We start from the raw sequence: 17,595 nt of genomic DNA, 5'->3' as shown, positions 1-17,595 counted from the left end.
CCCCGCCCACCAGATGCCAGACATTCTACTATTCAAATTAGGCCCCAATGTTTTCCTTGCAGTCGACAACTTGTTTTTCTCTTTCCCGAGTGCATAATTCACTAGGAAGTTCTTCTCTGGAAGTCCCTTGAAGATGAAGAGGAGCTCTTTGCAGCCCTCAGTCATTTGAAGAGTAAAGATACTGCAGGCGAAAGAGTCTTCAGCGATAGGTAACAGGGTGTTTTTTCTCACATTAAAACAAGTTCCCTGCAGTCAAACAGCCACACTTTGAGTGGCTTACTGTGCAAGTAAAATGCTGGGCCCCAAATCATGTATGCATTAATGTAGTCATATTTATTTAGATTTATACACCACACTTTCATGGGAAGTTTAACAAGGCAGTGTGCAACATAAAACCACAACAATAGCAGTAAAAACCATCTATAACGTATGAATGAAGACTGCTTGGTCATAACTAAATAAATAAGATCCCAAAGCCCTATGTCAGGGAATGGCAGGGCTCTGACAAGTGTGTGACAGAGGCAAGGTGTCCAGAGAGGAGGGCAGTGATTTATGGGGCTTGGTGTCAGAGACAGAGGTGCAGGATGTATGGGGAGTAGAGGAAGAGGCTGTTCAGATGAGGGGCAGGCCGGTTGAATCCCCACCATCCCCTGCCCTACTATCTCCTAGAACCAGGAGGGGCTAGAAGATGGAACAACAGGGACGACTTCCATGCACGAGAAGCCTCAGGTTGCACTTGCACACTCCATCAGACAAGAGTACATAAGCCTGTTGTTTCAACTTCCCCGCCATCTACGTAGTACACCGAGTACAGTGCACCTTAAGAGCTGCTGTGTGTGCTTTTGTCCCTAAAGAATGAACTATCATTTGTTTGCCTTCCTTGGCTGGGTGTGTGCAGGACAGGCTGTCTGAACAATACTATTTCTAAAAGGCATCTGAGGGAAACAGGGATGACTGCTATCAAACTTCAGTTGTTGTTGTTGTTCTTTATTTGCATCCCACCTTCCCCCAGAAATGAGACTCAAGGCAGCTCACAAAAATTAAAACAAACGTGGATAAAACACAGAAAGCTAAAAAACATATAAAATATAATAGTTCAAAAGCAAACTATAATAGAATTTCATGTTTATGCCAGGGGAAAAGAACTATGTCTGATTGTGCCAGTGCATTCTGACTGCACTGGCTGCATGCAACCCTCATGGATCAATTCCAAGGAGGTCCTGGAATCCCAGCAAGTTGATTTGGACTGAACTGATTAATCAGTTCCTCTGCATTGAGAGGCATCTGGAATCCATGAAAGGGGACACTGTTAAAACCCAACACCAGGACTCCAAGCACAATGCCTCCTGATAGCTCTGTCAGAGACCCTGAGCCAGTGCAGCTGGGTGGAGTTCTGTCCCAGCTGTTCCCTAAGGAAAGACTGCTGATGCAAGTTGAACCTCTGCCTGTATTGTAGACATTTTGTCAGTCCCCAGACTCTGGTCAGTGAGAAACCAGCAACCCACATTTTAATGGGACTAGAAGTTGCAGGGCTGAGACTACTAGACTTGCTTTGCCACTGTGGAGATCAGTGCTTGAGAAACCCAATTCCTAATGTCTAGACAATTCCTTCCATGTTGGTGCAAAAATGAATAAAAGACAAAACAGAACCCTTAAGAAAACCAAGGGGCTGAACATTACTCACCCAGCACTACTTTCTAGGTACCGGTACATTAAACAGGTAGAATCAAAACCACTACAAAACTGTGCCCCCAGGTTCCAAACTAGCCAAATACCCCAGAAGGATCTCATTGCTGGGGGTACTGATTTTTGCTTTCCTGTCTACTTCCTAGTGTAGCTCATCAGTGAATGTGACCAAGGCTGTTTCCCTCTCAAACGTAAACCTAAACCCAAACCCATATTTGTTTCTGTATCTTCATGCAGTGAGAAGAGGCTTCTTCATCTGTGAAATGTTCAAGGCTATGAAAACTTAAAATATAAGGGTGGAAATTGGGTGGAATTCTGACCTAGAATGGGAGTTAGTTTAGAAGCCAATATTCTGATCATATGTGGAGCAACTGCTGTTCATAACTGGGAACGATATAGAGGATTAGTTTGAAATACAAAAACATACAAGTCAGTTACCTAAGGTCTGTACAACATCAAATAAAATATTTAACTGAGCATGTATAGGTTCATGGTCTTCTTCAAATATTAAAAATAAGAATCATTAGTGCATAACCTATTCTCTTCTATTCATCCCTGCAGGTATAAAGTTAGATCACACATGTTGTCTGTGAAGTCCTTGCTCTTGACTATGTTGAAAGCCAGGCAGTGAGTGAATGGGTAGCTTGGAGCAAAGACATTCTATAAAGAGTGCCCTTCACTTATCAGGTGATACACAGCATAAAAAGCAAAGTGTGTTATTGAAGTGTAACAACCCAAATGAATGTTGCACAGGTCTTCCGTAGCTTGAAAGTTTAGTTAAAGTTATAGATGCATACAGAATATTTGACAGATTCATTAAGAATTTGTGATTGGTGCCAGTAATACAAATCAGAGAGAGTTGGCTTATAGCAGCCAGAGCCTTTGACTTTTAAAAGTTCATGCTTGCTAAAGCCATATATGACCCAATCTTCATTTAACCTATGGAAATCCACTGCCCCCAGGCCCACACCATAATTCACTTAACTCTCTGGGACTCTATGGAGAAAGTGGAAGGTGAAACTTGAGTGGAATTAGTAAGAATTGAATATGTTCCTCTTATTTCCATGAAAAATAGCTTTGTGTGTGACCAAGTGTGTGTTAGGTGTATGTAACTGGACCTACTCACTTTTGTATCAGCTCCTCCCCCATCCCTTGACCTCCCCGCCACTTCCCACTTTTCCCTTTACCTCTCAGAAAGCAACAGCAACACAACTGACTGGAGGTGACATGAGCAGCAGTACTCCACCACACAGCTTGCTATTCCTGCTGTCAATAACATGATAACTCATTACTCCAGTTGCCCCATCCCTCCTGCACATTCCAGTAGCATTCAATTGTGGGATGTACTTTGGTTCTGTGCTCCAATTTTAATTTATCAGTCAGAAGCTGCAATGGTGCCATGCTCCTGGGCCTTCTGCGCCTATCAATCCTTTAAGCAAGTGTCCCTTGCAATTTAAACAGCAGCTGAAGACAAGCGATTTTGTTGGCACCATGGAAAAAACCAAGTCTAACCTCCCCCTCCTCACTGTCCACAGTCCTAAGGCTGGTTAGACAGTCATAATTTACACAATTAAGCTCACATCCCATGTGACTCTATGAAATGTGACCTTTGTCTGAAATCTACTGCCAATCAGAAGAGACAACATTAGGCCAGATTCATTACAAATCAGCTTTAAATGTCCACATCTCCTTTTTTGCAATGGCAGCAACAAACAGAACAACCATGGGTACAATTCAGTGTTGCCCTATTGAAATTGTTCTGTGAGTTCATTTCTGACCCAGATAGAGAAGCTGCTTCTGCTTGGCATGACCACACTTCCACCCCATCCTGACCCTCCTCACTCAATCTTTGGCAAGAGTAAGGATCGCTCTAGTGATGTATGGAAGTGAGAGCTGGACCATAAAGAAGGCTGATCGCCGAAGAATTGATGCTTTTGAATTCTGGTGCTGGAGGAGACTCTTGAGAGTCCCATGGACTGCAAGAAGATCAAACCTATTCATTCTGAAGGAAACCAGCCCTGAGTGCTCACTGGAAGGACAGATCCTGAAGCTGATACTTTGGCCACCTCATGAGAAGAGAAGACTCCCTGGAAAAGACCCTGATGTTGGGAAAGATTGAGGACACAAGGAGAAGGGGACGACAGAGGACGAGATGGTTGGACAGTGTTCTCGAAGCTACCGACATGAGTTTGACCAAACTGCGGGAGGCAGTGGAAGACACGAAGACCATGGGGTCACGAAGAGTCAGACATGACTAAACAACAACAACAAAGGATTGCTCTGCCCATGTATTTTCACATGATCTGAAATTTAGTAAAAGAAACACCTGAAAATTCATTAGTACATCTTTTTGAGAAATAAATGACTCAGCCTATACACAATGATTGTCATGTTTCCAGTGACAATTTGGTACACATATAGTTCAAGATAATCCAATTATGAAAATTAAATATGTATACAGTACTGTAACTCTGTATGTATGCTGTAAGTATGTATATGTAACTCTCACAAGGAGGTGGATGTAGCGTATACCCCAAACAGTCCACTGTTTTAGAGAGTCTGAAAATGGAACATTTTTACATTCATGTTGAAAATATATTTTTTGCCTCAGTCATTTTATCACATGTGGTAGTCCTGTGAAAAGGTGAAGGGTTTAGGGCAGGCTTCCTCAACCTCGGCCCTCCAGATGTTTTTGGCCTACAACTCCCACGATCCCTAGCTAGCAGGACCAGTGCTCAGGATTGATGGGAATTGTAGTCTCAAAACATCTGGAGGGCTGAGGTTGAGGAAGCCTGGTTTGGGGGAAATGATATATAATGAATTGAAAAGATGTTCAAATTGATAATCCCAGAAAAACCTGAACCTTTTTTACTAGGAATAATGGGGACAGAGGTCCTGAGAAAGCTGGCTACTGACAACAGCAACTAGAACTCTATATGCACAGAAGTGGAAAGAGAAAGGATTACCAACAAAGGAGGAATGGCTTATGAAACTGATGGAATATGCTGAAATGGTGAAACTTCTAAATTAAGAGGACATAATGAGGAAGTTTAAAGTGGAATGGAGACCCCTTCTGGATTATCTATCAAAATATCACCAACATGTGAAGTCATGGGCAGATTTGAAATATAAGCAGTGGATTAATGAAAGATGTAATGGTTTAGATAATGAAAATGTATATCTTAGAGCTAACAGCTAATAAAAAGGAGTAAAAAACAAACACCAAGGAAAGGAGGGGTGGGAAGTCAAGAAGAAACTTTGTATGTTAAAAAATTGTATATAATGATAAATGCTTTGAAATATTGTTGGAGACTTAATAAAATTATTTTTAAAAATTAATGTTTTACCTCACAATAGAGAACAGCATTCTCGCACAGAAAGAACCAAACCTCCAGGCTGGATTATTGGCTGTGGGAGTTTTGTCATACATTCACAGACTTGAATCAGATTTGTATGTGGGAGAAACCATGCTTAAAGAATGGAAGTTTCACTTGCTACAATAGAAAAAAAGAACTAAAAGTATATATGTATATACTACTCAGATATTTGTACACACACACACACACACACAGAGAGAGAGATACCACTGAGAAGAAAGTCAAAAGAAAAATATAGTAGCTTGGCTATAACAGCAAGAGAGATATCAAGAGATCTGTTTTGATTGCAGAATTTCATAGTATCCCTATGAAAAATGTAAGAAAATGTATTTTTAGAATTTAAAACTGTCTCAGCAGGGAAACATGAGGCAATGTGAAAAATGTTTTCATATAAATTGGTTCATTTGATGGTTTTCACCTGAAATTCATAGTGGGAAAGAAGTGAAATTGTAATGTTCAAAGTTTACACTTGAACCTGGGACAAAGTTCTAAATCTACTAGCTCACAAATTCATCTGTAGTTTCAATGAAACGCCATGTGCGTGTGCTTCTTCCCCTATTGTGGGCTTTTCCAATAATGACCCAGCTTAAATTTGGGCTCTGTTGTGAGGTGAGGTAAGCCAGCAACCTCAAGCACCGGATTTGAGGCACCTTTCAGGGCGGCAAATGTTTGGTGTGCGACACCTCCAACAACTGGCTCTTCAGCCAGTTCCCCACTCTGCTAAGGTCTGGTATGGCCATCCAATTCGGCCCTCTTCCTCCATTGAAAATTATACCTAAGTACTGCTTCTCCATCTCATATTGGGGTTGGATTAGCAAGGGGATGAAACAGGAAAAGAAGCCATAAGGCAGTAGCAATGTGGTTAGAGGTTAGAGGTTTGAGTATTGAGCTATAAAGCCCTGAAAAACTTGGGACCAGGATATCTGAAGCAACATATTTCCCTCTATTGCCCTAAATGATCATAACAATCAGCTGATGAGAAATTCAGATGAATTCTAAGGGCTCTTCCTATGCCTAAGAGGTTTTCCATGTATCCGATGCTTCCTAGGCATGGGTCTGAGTCGTGTTTCATTTGCCCCACAGCTTTCCCCAGAAAGCATGATCTTTGCCACTGAACCAGTACAAACAGCAATCTGCAGAAAACCTGATTGCTGTTCTGTCCAGTTCAGTGGGTTTTCTCAGGGAGGAAGCAGCAGGGCAAACAGAGGTGTGGACAAGCCCAGATCCTCCAAGTGTCCCTATTTTCCAGGGACGTCCCTGATTTAGAGAAGCTGTACCGGTTTCTGATTTGATCCCAGAATGTACTGCTTTTTCTTAGGACACCCCTATTTTCATTGGAGAAATGTTGGAGGGTATGGAGTTAGCTGTCTGAAGCCAATCATATAAGGTACAGAGAAGTTTGGGTTTTTTTTTTAAAAAAAGTTTCACATTTCCTTATGTTTTATAGGAACTGGAAGCTGTCCATAGTAGCTGAGCAACCCAGTAAGATGTGTGGCATATAAATAGTAAAATTATCATTAAGGAAGGGGACGCCCCTATTTTCGTAGGGAAGTGGAGACAGGAAGTGTAGACAGGTAGCATAAATAGTGTGAATCATGTTGGTGCAAGAATACTATGCACCATGATTGTTGCAGGCAGCAAAATGTCTTCAGACAACCCATCTCCATCGACAGTGTATTTATCCATCTGGCTGAACTTGTGGATTTTACTTGTGGATTTCAGCCATCTCAGTTAGTTGGCCCTTGCTATCTCCCTTGGGTTGTAAATTCTGCAAAGAGCATTTTACCTGCAAGAACTGCATTAAAGAGGTGAGTTGCGCTAAATTCACACATGGTTGCAGCTTACAAATGAGTTCTTTCTGCACTGGTCCAGTAATTTATAGATGAAGAAGAAGAAGATGGATTTGGAGGCAACTTTGTGGTTCCTTTCCATGCAACTGTTTGTCCACCCCCATTGAAGGCAATGCTCATACAGGAAGAAACTGTGCTATTTTGTCCTAGCCCATGCTGTCTTCATCCTATATTACCAGAGCAAGTTGTCTAAAACCCACAGATAAGTGGCTATCATTTGACTGTAGCAATGTGTGAATTAAGACTAAATTTAGAATTGTATTCTACACTATTTCCACATTTCAAGACCACCAATCTTTCCAGTTCCCATCCTGTCATACACAGCTACTTCTGACCTTAGGACCTGTGAGAGGCTTCAGTCCAAGCCAAACTTACTTTTCATTCCCTCATAAAAATGAACTGTGAACATGTTGCTGTGACCATTGCTTTCTGAGGTGTTGAAATAACTGTGAACTTTCCATGCTGTCATGCCTGTTCAGCCAATTCACATCAAATGCAATATGGTACAGATGGATCTTTCCATTTGCTCTCCATAGCATTATTTATTTTAATATTGGAGAACATTTTGAACTCCTTAATTTTGTTATTTTAAGGATGTCTTACGATATCTTACTCCTCCTTTTCGTAGTTGCTTTCACTTTGAAAAACAAAGGGGTCATGGCATGCACCATCTTTGACAAGTCAGAATGATTATTTCTTGGGAACTGTCAGGTTAAATCAGCTTCCTCTCCTGTGTTCTGTTTCAACAAGAGTATTTAATTCCAGCACAACCTTTCCGTATTTGACAGAATGACATTGGGAATCTACTGATACATGCAGAAGGTACATCTGGAATGTGAACAATTCATCGAACCTCTGGAAGATTCCCCTCATTGTTTCAAAATTTATCAACATTATATTTATTTAATGGTAGTGAAAGTTTTCAGAGAATAAAAGCTTCACTGAATATGTTTTGAACATCCAGCTCTTTCTATTGAATACAACCCAATTTAAAGCAGTCTCTTTAGCACAGGATCACACCTATTTATAACATTTGTTTTTATAGCAATTTTACTGTCATAGGGAAAGGCATTAAGAATTGTGGTTCTTTGTGTTAAGCACTAAAAATATGCTCCCAACAATTACTTCAGTACTGTGCTGCAGAGCATGATATTCTTCCATTATGTGCTGAGTCTGTGTATTGCTCCATGTTCTACATTTGAACTTCACTGTTTGTCCATGACTGTGACCCTATGCAATTGCCTCCAGTGCCTATGGAGACAGAATTGGACTCACAACTGGGCTACATTGGAGGCAGTGCTTGTGGACAAAGTGGCAGTTCTATGTGGGTGTTGTATATATATGACCTCTGAAATTGCTAGTGATGATGATGGCTCGAAAAAGTACTACCATCCGTATGAAATTCTGGGTGACTTCTTAGTTCCACGTTCTGCATTTGAACATCATTGTTTGTATATGGCTGTAACTTTGATTGGCTTGTTGCCTCTGTATATGCTGAACACTGTGTATTAGAATACCACTGCACAGTACTGTAAATTACAGTTATTTAGCCTGTCATATATTCTTCTGGCACAGGGCTCTCTCTTCTGCCTGTGGGTCCTGTGCCAGCAGCAGCCAGTAGAAAGGGTATTCCAAGGTGGGGAGACACTGCAACAGCTTCAGATCACTTTGATCTTGAACCATTCTCACTGCCATCACATTATGGAATTGGCCTCAGTTTCTAGATGGCACAATGACTTGCCTCCCCCACAAACGTATCCGTCTGCCTCTGCCGGCATGCTCAACATGTCTCTGGTACAGCAGTGGTCCCATCACTCTGCTGAGCCTTTTTGGGTTAGGATTTCACCATAACACTTTAGTTTGGGAGATCCAGGGCTGACCCAATAAATAGTGCTGCCCAAGACAAAGCGCAAGTTGGTGAATGCACATGCAGACATTCCAAGAAGGAAATCCAATGTAAGACTACCCTCCACTAGTTTCAGGTGCACAAGGCAGGTAACACGGCATGCATGATCCTGTCCTCCAAAGTATTGGAGTATTCGGTTGAAGGGGAGAGGTGGTAATGGTCATCACCTACCCCTCCTAATTCAATGGTATTCCTTTAAAGGAATCCACGGGGCATTGTCTCTGTCTGAAGCCCCAGAGAGGGGGCTAGGGCCATGGCACAACCCCTAGCGGTGACCCTGGGGGAGTTCCTAGTTGATGTGCATCAGCTGGGATCCCCATACTGGTGGTTAACCCTTTCAAGGCTTCCTGTGGATGGGCAGGAATCAAATATAGTCATGTGGTTTCCAATGCCTAAGCCAATACCATTCAAATTCTGTAACCAATAAAGTTGTGGCCTTTTTCACCCATTAACCCAAAATACTGTTTCATGTGTCTTTATTTCAACATCCTGGGAGAGTTTGGGACCTTGCCACGCAACACCTGCCGCCTGAGGCTGGCCTAATGGTATGGTCAACCTTACCTATCATGTTAGTTCATATCACGATTCACAAACATCCAGTTCCTCAAGCCAATTAGAGGCTGAAGAAACTTCCTTTTTTGCTGCCTGCCCAAGACTGCCACAATCAAGGTGTTTTCAAGTACCTTTTAGGCTGTAAATAAGGTTTGCATTCTGGATTTGGCTTGGTGGGTTACAAGTTCTGCAGCCCTGTTGCAGACCATGGCCCACCCAGTCCCCTAATTTGGTCCTGCAAAGGGTCATTCATGTGGGTGAGTCTGTGGAGCCAGACTTCAGTAGACAGTTGTAACAGGGGCTGCCAAAAATATTATTATCTCTGCTGGAGAATATTAGAATCCTTCAGGTAGAATCCACATCTATCGTCATGTATTATATGGAAATTTCTCTTGTTTTGTTGTACAATCCATCAAGTATTCCTGTGAAATGAGGCATGAGTTCCAAAAATGACTTTAGACATTTTACAGCTTTGTCACATTTTAATTTTGGTTGATTATAGCTGTGCACATGCATATACAGAAGTAATATGACGGTTTGAACAGAATTTTATATGACAGGTTGAATAATTGTAATTTACAGTACCGTGCAGCAGTATTCTAATACACAGTGCTCAGAATATAGAGAGGCAACAAGCCAATCAAAGTTAAGCACATTTAAGGCCCACTGGAATCAGTGGGGAGTTAACTCGCTCACTCCTATTGAAATCAATTAAGCTGGGCCAGATTAAGACCTTTAGAGACCCTAATAAACCATAGAATAAAATTTTATTTTCAGAAATGAAATGAAACTTACAGTCAGATGGAAAATAATATTTATTTTTGTATACTTTCACTGTATTTATATTTGGGGGGAAATCTCCTACTATGCCTAATTGCAAAGTCAAAACTAATCTGCTCCTATACTTAGTAGAGATAAGGCACCCAGCCTGCCTTGTTGCAATTGATCAGTTACCAGATTGGCAGTTTACCAGTTACCAGGTTCTAATTTTGATCTATTCCCAAGATTAATGTATATCATAGCAGATTTGAGTTTGAAGGAATACATTGCCGCCTGCTGCTGCCACTACTGCAGTGGCAGCAATGATTGTGGCATGCTCTGTGGACGCCAGATCTGCTGCCTCCCAGGCAGCCGCCCCCCCCATGCCGCCTCTACAGCAGCCTCTTGGTGAATAGGAGGCATTGCTGGTCTCCTGACACCACTAGGGAGGAAATGGTGGGGCTGCCCTTTGGTGTCCTCTGAGTTCTGCATCCACCTGGCATGATTCGCAGCACCCACCACCCTGTGACAACCTTTGATTTCTACTTCAATCGTTGGGCAAATTTGATTTCCCCCTTGTTCCTGATGGGGAGGGAAGGCACACCTTTACTCCACCTCCTCCCCCTGCCTGAAAAAGTGCTGAACTTGAGGATACTGTTGCAATAACAGTGCAGAATGGGCAAAAAGTGGGCCTCTCGACCTTTCACAGTTTGGGGGCCAGGCCTCATTGGCTGGAATTGCAGAGGTGACAAAATGCTTGATTGTTTTCTGATCACACAGATACATTGTGTTCTCCTAGGTGTCCACTGCAAAAGCCTCACCTTTGCTTACTCCATCCATCATGAGTCTGTTCATTTTATGAGCACACAAATAAACAGCACTCTTGGTGGAATGTGGAATCACCATCTGGGAGACATTTTCACTTACCTGTTGGGCTTTGCTCCTCAGTGTGGTGTTTAAAAACGTTTGAATTAACTTATACAAGCTGTGGCACTCCAATATAAATAATGAATAAAAGCATTAAAAAGTATATCTTTTAAAAATGCAGCAATCATTAGCCCTTAATTGCCTTTCACTGGTGCCTAAGTAGCTACTTTAATCACTTATTGGAGAAGGTGGCTTACTCAGGCAGAAATGAGAGTTCAAAACTTCTTTTGGGGTCTGATGTGAGACAGTGGCTCATCACTAAGTCATTTCTGCTTATTTAAAGTATTTTAATAGGGTTGGGGGGTTTTTTTACGCTTCCCAACGCTTGAGGGGGAGATCTTTTCCATCTTGCGACTATCATTTGGAGACTTTGTCCTTTCTTAATCATTGCTCTCCAGTCGGCACCTGGTAGGCATCTTTTCTTCATTATCTCATCTGTGACCTTCAAATGTCCTGGAGAGAGAGAGGCTATTTCTGCTTCTACAATGACTGTTTGTATATGCCAGACTCCTTTTTCAACTGCAGGTTAGAAAAGCAGGAAAGAAATCGTGCTGGCAGAGTGTTTGTAACTCTTATCAGATGATTTACTCCCATCGTCATGCAATAATACTGTTTTAAAAATAAACTGCCTCTGGTTCCTATCTCGGCCTCTCATGCTCTGCATGCAGGTTTAGATTCCAGAAGATGTTGGTTGGGGAAGGCGATTAGAAAAGAAGCTACTTGCAAAACGGGCAAACTGCAGTGAAGGACTTCTATGACCTTTCGGCAATGATTGCCATACACAGCTGGATTGATAGCGGACATTGATGAGATTAGACGGCAGGAGCTTTTTCCAGGGGGCTCACAGCCCATCACCACCAATGGCTATTGCATTAACTGTGAACGCTAATTAGGTTAAGCCAATACAAAGAAAGAGTGTGAAGGAGGGAACGTGATTGGAATGCAAGAGGATGACTTTCCATAGAAAAGTCAAATGAAAAACTTTCAAAGTAAACAAATTATTAATCCTCAGTCCAGGTAGGGATTTGTAAAAACCTGTCCCTATTTTCATATGTCACCTCCGTACCTACATTGGTACCACATTCTCTGCTTTTGTGTATAAGCAGAATTGGGGGGGGGGGGTTGGCAGAATGAATCTGAATGAACGTTGTGCATATAATAATAGAATAGTAGACTTGGAAGGGACCTTGAGAGTCATCTAGTCTAACCCCCTGTAATCCAGGAATCTCAGTTAGATCATACATAACCTCTGCTTAAAAGCCTCCAAAGAAGGAGAGTCCACAACCTCCCGAGGGAGACCATTCCACTGTTGAGCAGCTCTTAGGATCAGAAGTTCTTCCCAATGCTTAGTTGGAATCTCCTTCCTTAAAACTTGAAACCATTGGTTCAGCTCCTACGCTCCAGGGCAGGAGAAAACAAGCTTGTTTCCTCTTCCACGGGACAGCCCTTCAGAAATTTGAAGATGGCTATCATATCTCCTCTCAGTCTCCTCTTTACCAGGTTAAACATACTCAGCTCCTTCAAGCGCTCCTCATAAGGCTTAGTTTCCATACCCTTGATCATCTTGGTTGCCCTTCTCTGAACATGTTCCAGCTTGTCAACATCCCTCTTAAATTGTGACGCCCAGAACTGTTTACAGTATTATCCGTAATAAGCTTAATTGCCTTTGTTTGTTTTTGTTTTGTAAATGTCCTCCAAATCAAGACCTGAATGAGGCAACAAGACAGCAAGGTGTCTTTCAAATTTTTGATGCTGCATTGCCATTCTGTGTGTGCAATGCAATACTTATTGCATAGCATTAACATTGGTGGCCAATCAACCACATTTTGAAAGTAGAAGCTGGTAGAGACACACCTCTCAACTGACCAGCCAGGCAAGTCTCCATCCAGAGTGAATGATGGGAAGCAAAATTATCCATCCCTTGCCAGGGGAGCCATGGGTATGGATACCTAACCTGTGCACCCCATCTCCACTTGGCTTTTTGGGCACCCACTAGAATAATGAAAGGTGGCTGGAAAATGCTCTTCACACAAGGCTGCCTTAGGGCGCTTAAACTTGACATTCCTTAAATCCACTCACTTACCCACATTAAATGATGATCAAGTAACCACAGCAGCAAGTTAAATAACCAAACTATACACCAAGTACACGCTAATTACAATTCCAGGGAACACAGAAGAGGTGAAAAATGGAGTCCAGATGGCCATTCAAGCACATGCAAACAAAATTCATTCCCAGCACCTTAGCCCACCTCACCAAAGTGGGGTGTGTGTGTGAGCACTGCAAGAAGAAGGAAGACTATTGAGAATACACCACTGACATAAATGCCAGGGCACCAGCTCCTTTATGATTGACCAGGAAGGCCAGCCAGATCCTGCTCCACCCCCACTAAAATTAATGGGCATAACTAAGTTAGGTCCATTCATTTCAATGAGTCTGCTCTGAGTAACTATGCCACCCATAGTTTTCTTTGGATTGAGTATTTATACAAGAAATGAGATTCTGACTAAACATCAGGAAGAATTTTCTGATCCTAAGAGCTGCTCAACAGTGGAATGGTCTCTTGAGAGAGGTTGTGGACTCTCCTTCCTTGGAGGTTTCTAAGCAGAGGTTGGATGGCCATCTGTCATGAATGCTTTAGGTGAGATTCTGGCATTGCAGAGGTTGGACTATAGTCCAACCCTTCCAACTCTGTGGTTCTGTGATTGTGTATACCACCTTGTGAATCTGTGTTGAAAGATGGTTTATAAATATTAAAATATTGGGCATCGTGTTCAAAATCACAGAACGGAATAAAACTGGATCTGAATCATTGTTGTTTTGCTGGCTTGCACAATTGGCAAAATTATTCATGAATTAACCCATTAACAGCAGAGTCGGTGGCAGAAGGTGGATCCGAATCACTGAGAACAAGCATATGGGCAGTTTAAGTCTCATAATACAATTTATAATACGGTTTAAATACATTTAAAGACATTAATAAATTTATTTATTTGGACATTTATATGCCACTTTTCACATTATATATATCCCAGAGCAGTTTACTGTGCAATCTAAATACAGTAAGTACAATAAGGCAAAAACAAATGCAAATTTAAAAAAGCACAAACAACATCCAAATATGCCACTTAGTGAAACTACTAGTGTTTAAAAAAGTATATGAAAAGTAGTCTAAAAACCTGGGAGAATAGACAAGTTTCTGCCTGCTACCTCAAAGAGAACAGAGCAGTTGCCAGGCATATAGCCGGGGGGGGGGATAACTTTTATTTTATCTATCAAAAATGTGTCTACCGCTTGATTATAACAAAAGCTCACAGCAGGTTGTAAGAAATATTAAAATTATCAATAAAAACATTTTAAAAGACTTAAATTCCACAACTGGGGTGCTACAGCTTAGAAGGCCCCCTCCACAGTTAGCACTTACCTCATCCCTGGTCTCAGAAGAAGATCTTAACTTCCAGGCCTACTTCTTTCAGTTGGATGATGGTTTGGCTACTGAATTATATTCTAGCTTGATGAAAAGAAAATCTGTGCAGAGTGTTGATGAATTGTTATGTTAGGATTTATTTTTTTCTGTATTGTTGTTATTTTTATGTATTATCTTTTTAACTGTCAGCTGCTTCAGAAAGACATTTGCCCAGAAAAGTAGCCTAAAAATAATTTGAATAAAAAAACTAAAATAAAAAATACCTCCCTCTTCCGTTCCCATCTCTTTTTTTAACGGGACAGGGATGCATAGGGAGTAGGCTATGGCTCAAGGCTGACATTTCTGTGGCAACTCTGAAGTGTCAAGGCCACTGCAGGGGTCAAACTCCAGCCTACTGGACTCCAGGAGCTGAGCAAGTGGCTGAGACAGGGCACCAGAAGCTGGCAGAGAAGGGAGGGGAGAAGGATCAGATGGGGGACAAGAGGATGCATCATCAAACCCAGCAAGATCAAAGCAACAGTGGAATTTCAGACGGCCAGAAGCAGTCAAAACCAGATAAGGGTCAAGCCTGAAGGCAGCAATTGAGAAAAGGGAGCAGAAGTTTAGGAAATGCCCACACACTAAAGCACAAATGTCCTAGGCATTCTTTTTGTAATTGTTACATTTTTTTAAAAAAATATGTTTATAATATGTTTCAAACTGTGGTAACCTGCCCTGGGATCTTATGGGGACGGCATGAGGATTATGCAGCAAGATGGAGTTTGCTTGCTTGTCCGAGTCAGATTGTAGATGGTCCAGATTCTCCCTACTGTACCTGAAGATCTTGTTGTTCCTTTACCATACCAACAGGCTCCAAAATGACCAAAAGAAAATCCCGCTGGGGTAGTGCTGGCTTTCGGAAAGCTGCCTGGGTTGGTTGGCAGGAAGGGATAATGGATGTTTTGCAAACAACACAAGCTGCTTGCTGTGTCTTTGCCAGCAAAGATGTTTAGCCCGCGGATAATTCAAAATGCACTTGCATAACCCCAGGGAACGAAGATAAAAATCTCTTCTCTTTCCTTTTGCCATTTTAGCCATACTTCTTGAGGAATCAATGTAGCTGACACAAAACTGTAACTAATAATAAATAAATGACCTTAGTTACTGCAGCTGATGGACCCTTTTCACTCTTGTCCCACCTAACTGTGCTCCCACCTCCTCTCCTTTTTTCCCTTTGAGGAAGAGTGATGCAGCAGAGTGCAAGCTCCAGTTGACATCTATCTCAATTGATTAACTGTCTGGCATATTTGAGCTTCAGAACAAGGACCCTGGAGAACTCCATTTCATTAGTGGTGGCCCACATATGTTTTCAAGCTGTGGGTGGGCTAACTCCCTCTTTTTAATTGATCCTTCTCTATATTCCTTTTGTGGTCATTAAGCATGTTAATGGCGACAGAGCACCTGCATTAAGATGCCAGTTTAACAACACTGAATAAATGATCTACCATCACTGGAAGTCAAATTTATATTGGGGGTGGAAATTGTCATGACTGCCGCTGTGATATTTCTGCAGGAGGGAAGTGGAGAGAAGTAATAAAACGTTGCAATTGTTTAATCCATCACAATCAGGGAGTCATCACCTGATGATAACATGATTGTTATCTTATTACTGCTCTTTGTTACTGATTGCCCCTCTCAGCTCAAGAGCTCAATTCCCATTTTATGTTAATAATGACACTCATTTCAATCATATTATTGGGAAAAGAAATGAGATTTGACAAATACACCCTCTCTTTTCTTGCTCATTGTTCTAAAGAACTACTGGCACACTCAAGGAACAGTTATGATGTACTGATGGAAGACTGAGCAGGGTATGTGCAGACAATATGTGAACTGGGCTTTGAGTTTGGTGGCGTCTACTGTTTGTCTTATGAGAAATCTCTATGTGGGACAAGAAGCTACAGTTAGAACTGGATATGGAACAACTGATTGGTTCAAAATTGGGAAAGGAGTGTGACAAGTCTGTATATTGTCTCCCTGCTTATTTAACTTATAAACAGAATTCATCATGCGAAAGGCTGGACTGGAGGAATCCCAAGCTGGAATTAAGATTGCCGGAAGAAATATCAACAACATCAGCTATGCAGATGACACAACTTGGATGGCAGAAAGTGAGGAGGAATTAAAGAACCTTTTAATGGGGGTGAAAGAGGAGAGGGCAAAATATGGTCTGAAGCTCAACATAAAAAAAACTAAGATCATGGCCAGTGGTTCCATCACCTCCTGGCAAATAGAAGGGGGGAAAATGGGGGCAGTGAGGGATTTACTTTCTTGGGCTCCATGATCACTGCAGATGGTGACAGCAGTCACAAAATTAAAAGACACCTGCTTCTTGGGAGAAAAGTAATGACATACCTAGACAGCATCTTAAAAAGCAGAGACACCACCTTGCAGACAAAGGTCTGTTTAGTTAAAGCTATGGTTTTCCCAGTAGTGATGTACGGCAGTGAGAGCTGGACCATAAAGAAGGCTGATCGCCGAAGAATTGATGCTTTTGAATTCTGGTGCTGGAGGAGACTCTTGAGAGTCCCATGAACTGCAAGAAGATCAAACCTATCCATTCTGAAGGAAATCAGCCCTGAGTGCTCCCTGGAAGGACAGATCGTGAAGCTGAGGCTCCAATAGTTTGGCCACCTCTTGAGAAGAGAAGACTCCCTGGAAAAGACCCTGATGTTGGGAAAGATGGAGGGCACAAGGAGAAGGGGACGACAGAGGACAAGATGTTTGGACAGTGTTCTCGAAGCTACCAGCATGAGTTTGACCAAACTGTGGGAGGCAGTGGAAGACAGGAGTGCCTGGCGTGCTCTGGTCCATGGGGACACGACTAAATGACAACAACAACAAAATAAATGGGATTGTTTTTATTATTGATGTTTTCACTGTGAAATATTCACCAATTGAATAGAAGAGGAACAGGAAGAGGAAGGCCTTGCACAAACGCTTCTAGATCTCATCAAAACTACTTTAGCTTTTCTTCAAATTCCTGAGATACTTTACTCTGAAGGAGTCACATTCATGCTATACAAGGATTTTTATGCTGGCCAAAGAAAGCATTCAGAAAGAATGAAAAAA

At 41.8% G+C, this 17,595-nt stretch overlaps 1 long non-coding RNA gene across 2 annotated transcripts in view; it reads left to right on the top strand.

Moving 5' to 3' along the window:
- Positions 1-5,021, top strand: part of LOC309367766 — a 37,972-nt gene extending 32,951 nt beyond the window's left edge. For both annotated transcript variants that reach the window (XR_014167337.1, XR_014167338.1), the window contains one exon: positions 4,562-5,021. This is a non-coding gene — a long non-coding RNA (uncharacterized lncRNA). The remainder of the gene's footprint in view (positions 1-4,561) is intronic.
- Positions 5,022-17,595: the final 12,574 nt, after the last annotated feature.

This window comes from Podarcis melisellensis (genome assembly GCF_964234715.1).
Source record: "Podarcis melisellensis genome assembly, chromosome: 4".
Classification (NCBI taxonomy): domain Eukaryota; kingdom Metazoa; phylum Chordata; class Lepidosauria; order Squamata; family Lacertidae; genus Podarcis; species Podarcis melisellensis.
Note: the sequence above shows the minus strand (reverse complement) of the source record. Positions and strands in the feature narration are given on the sequence as shown.